This window comes from Silene latifolia, unplaced genomic scaffold, assembly GCF_048544455.1.
Source record: "Silene latifolia isolate original U9 population unplaced genomic scaffold, ASM4854445v1 chrun_scaffold_16, whole genome shotgun sequence".
NCBI classification, from domain to species: Eukaryota; Viridiplantae; Streptophyta; class Magnoliopsida; order Caryophyllales; family Caryophyllaceae; genus Silene; species Silene latifolia.
Window position 1 is genome coordinate 2,296,227 of NW_027413123.1, and position 4,210 is coordinate 2,300,436.

The 4,210-nt window shown below is 40.0% G+C and overlaps 1 pseudogene; it reads right to left on the minus strand.

The window, feature by feature from the left end:
- Positions 1-3,026: 3,026 nt before the first annotated feature.
- Positions 3,027-3,123, minus strand: LOC141637343 (small nucleolar RNA R71; annotated as a pseudogene).
- Positions 3,124-4,210: the final 1,087 nt, after the last annotated feature.

Sequence of the window (4,210 nt, forward strand, 5' to 3'; positions counted from 1 at the left end):
GGGTCCTTCACTCCCTTAAACTTGGGTACATCAGTCAAGGTAAAGTTGTCGGGTAGTTGATCTCCAACGGGCTCGAATCTTCTGTTCTAAAGGTGGATGTTATTACCACGAGCTAGGAGTTGTTCTTCCAAGAGCTTGAGCCTTTTCTTAGTTTCAGTCAAAGGCGGAGTGTTGTGTTCTCCGGTTTCCTTGTTTTCCAAGGTGTCGATACGGGTCTCGACACTATCGACACGGTCTAGGATGACCTTAAGAGCGGTGAGCAGGCTGGCTAGCTGAGCAGTCGTGAGATCTCTGTTGTCATCGTTGTTGTTGGACAAAGCTGAAGACGGGGCGATGGCTCTAAGGCAGAAAAATAGCCCACGTTACATCCTAATCCGACACGGTTTAACGACTAAATGGAGACAACACAAGAGACGGAAAGACATTTCAGACTCAAACAAAATGAGGGCAACCATGTGTGGTGCCTCGGTGCTGACTCGATTTATAATGTGACGGTGTTAACTGGATTTTGACCCGCGTTCAACGTAGTGGCATGACGCCATTGAACGAGTCTCGAGGTGAGACGACTCATAAGTAAAGAGCCATAAATACGCTTGCTTCGACTCGATAGACACGAGGCGGAATTAGAATGGTGGACTGAAGTTTTCAAAAATAGAGATTTTCAAAAAGGTTCGTTTGTCGCTTTATGGACGGCTCGCGAAGAATAGGGATCTACGAAAGTCGATCAGTTGAGAAGTTGTCTTAAGTTTGTTTTCAGAAGACGGTTTGAGTTTGAGTTGAGGCGGCTCTGAAAATAATGGGTTGTTTCCAAAGACGGTTTTTGAAATCCAAAATTGTATGTTTTGAAAATCGAGCTTTGAAAGGTTTGAAAAGGTCTCGGGGACGATGTATGGTCCTCGGGATTTGAAAAAGCCTCAAGAAGGGGCGTGTCCCATTCTCGGGTTTTGAAAGAGCAATCGTGTCCACGCGAGACGGGTTAAAATCCTTGTCTTGACGCGACGATTATAACGGCGTAAAAAGGTGTTTTTGAGATGGTTGTGGAAACCATGTTTAAAAATCGTCATTACGACGGCCTAAAAAGGCGAGTTTTGAAATGGTTGTAGAAAATCGGGTTTGAAAATCGTCATTACGACGGCCCTCTTTAATACTTGTAAAGCGAGTTTTTTAAATGGATCAATGGGCAGAGCGAGTTTGCTTCAATCCACAATCTGGGCGGCTCTCTCTAGGACTTGCAAAGCACTAATCCTCTTCTTAGGAACTTAATCGTCATTTAAGCCCTTAGTTACCCTAATACTTGTACTTAGTATAAATACCCCATTGTGTTAGAGGGTTAATAATCAAGCTTACAAAGAATGAATTTAGCATTAATAAAGTTTATATATTATTAATCAAGTTGTAATCTCTTAATTCAATATTAATCAAATCTTAATTCCTCTTTAATCCACCAAGTGTTCTTAGTTTTAGTTGGGTAATTTGAAGAATATTTGGGTTTATTGAAGACTTGACAAATCTTCATCATTCATCAAGTGTTCTTTTATTATTCTTTGCTTATTATTTTGATCATCCTCAAGTTGGTATAATCCCTTTTACCCTTGCTTAATTATTACTTTACTCATTTACCATGTTTAACTTTGCTAATATGATTGACACCTTCATTAGCAGGTTTACCATAGTCACGAGTGAGTAGTCTCCTAGCTAGGGTTAATGGGGGATTAGGGGAACTATAACATGGGGGTAGATTCATTCTTAATCTAATATGTTATCATATGATTGCTTGCTTGTTGTAGTGTTAACCTATGCACATGTTATGCTTGATAAAATGCTAGACTATGAAACCTTGCATTTATTTTTATCTCTTATCTATTCAAGAAGACTAGTAAGATATAAACTAACTCGAGTCTTGTTAGACCATGCATAGAAGTGAATAGGAAGAAAGTAAGTCGACTTCTAGGTGTTGTACAGTCTTGACGACTCGGCTCCGGGACCCAAATCTTCCTATGAATCGTAAGACATAAACTAACTCGATTCCACTACAACAATAATTTGCTTGCAACTATGAAAACATATTTGTATGATCACCACCAAGAATCCCCTATGAACCAATGACACCCAAGTGCCTTAATCTATTGTTTACAAACCCCTACTTTACTTTCTTGTTTTAGTTTCATTTCTGTACATTTCATTGTTATAGTAGTGTAGCTTGATACCTCAAACCTCAATCCAATTTGTGACACCCTAAGACATAACTTTCTACAACCGATAACTTAATTCAATACCCGCCCTTTGGGTTCCGACCTTTACTTACCACTCTACTAAGAGTAGTTTGTTTAGTTATAAATATTGTTTTGGTTGGTTGACTTAGACGACAAATTTTAGAACCGCACCAAAAATGGCGCCGTTGCCGGGGATGGTGTTTAATTGAATTGTTGTCTTTTGTTTTTTTTAGTTGTGTCTTTCTGAAACTTGGGGAGGTCAAACTCCTCAAGGTAGTTTTAATTATTTTCTAGTTGTTTGCTTTTTGCTTGTCTATGAGATCACAAGGTAGACCTTTGCCTATTGATCCCGAAATTGAAAGAACTTTGACCAATCTTAGAAGAACCGTTATAGGGGCTTCGACAACTTTGGGTATTGGAGAACTTGTGGACATTGGTATTATCCAATCGGATAGTGTTGTGTTTACCAACCCTTTTGCAAGAGAAGGAGAGGAGAAACCAATTCAAAACCAACCATAAAATCAACCCACAATGCCTAAATTTTCATCTCATTCCGTACCTACCGAGGAGAACCTACCAAATGGTACTCCAACACCACCTCACTTAACCGATAATTTCATTGCCAAATCCACATTCATACAACTAGTTGAGAGAAGCCAATTTGGAGGGACGCCTAGTGAAGATCCTCATCTACATATGGAGACTTTTTGTGACTATTGTGATGCTATCTCACAAACCGGAGTAACCCAAGATCAAATCCAATTGGTGTTATTTTCTTTTTCCTTGATCGGAACCGCAAAGCAATGGTTGAAGAGCCTAGACAAGGATTCAAGCAAAGGGATGAGGAATCATTATATGAAGCATGGGAGAGATTTAAGGACACTTTTCGCTCTTGTCCACACCATGGACTTAGCGAGTGGTTCCTCGTTCAACAGTTTTGGAATGGCTTGTATGAAGACTCACGAAATGTGCTTAATATGGGCTCCAAAGGAAGTTCACTGAGGTTGATGACAACCAAAAATGGGCCAAAATTGAAGAGATGGCGGTTCATAATTCCCAATATAGTAGGCCACAAAAGGCCACTAGAGGAGGAAAGCATGGGGTGGATTCCATCCCATAATTGGGTGCTCAACTAAGTACATCGACACTATAAACTTGAAGTTTGAGAAGGCCATGGCTAAGCTTGATGAAGCTTCCAAATCACCTAAACAACATGTCAATGCTCTGATAACATCATCCTCAATCCCAAATGGAGTGTGTGAAAGTTGTGGAACCTTGGGACATGATCAATATGAATGTAGAGGAACAAGTGAATGCTTTCCAAGCATACAAAAATGGTACACCTTATTCCAACTACTACAAAGAGAATACCAAATTCCATCCAAACCTCTCATACAAGAGCCAAAATGTCCAAAACCCTCAACCCACATACACATCACCTCCAATTAGAAATCCTACTCAAAGACCGTACTACAATCATCCCAATGACCAAGCTTTTGATGTTAAAAAAGCGGTCCTCCAAATGGAAAAGAGCCAACAAAATTTCTTTGCTCAAATGCAAAGGGATAGTCAAGCCAAAGAAACTACCATCAACAATATCCTTGCTCACACCAAAATGTTAGAGACTCAATTGTCTCAATTGGCCTCTTCTAGCTCCCAAAGATAAAAGGGAAAATTACCTCCTCAAGGTAATCCTCCCACAAGACATGAGACCATCAATGCTATCCACTTGAGGAGTGGTACTAGATATGAGGGACCAACGATGCAAATTGAAGAAGGAATTGTTGAGGAGAATGACAAGCAAAGTGATGTGATTGAACCACTAAGGAGAAATCCTAAGGTGGTAGAGACAACAACCAATGACTCATCAAAGAAGAGAAATGAAGAGAAGGCTAAGGAAATTGAGAAAGAGCCTATTGTGATTAGACTTCCATTCCCAAGTCGCCAAGCTAAGCCCAAGTTCGATGAGCAACTTGGAAAGTTCATGGAGATTGTGA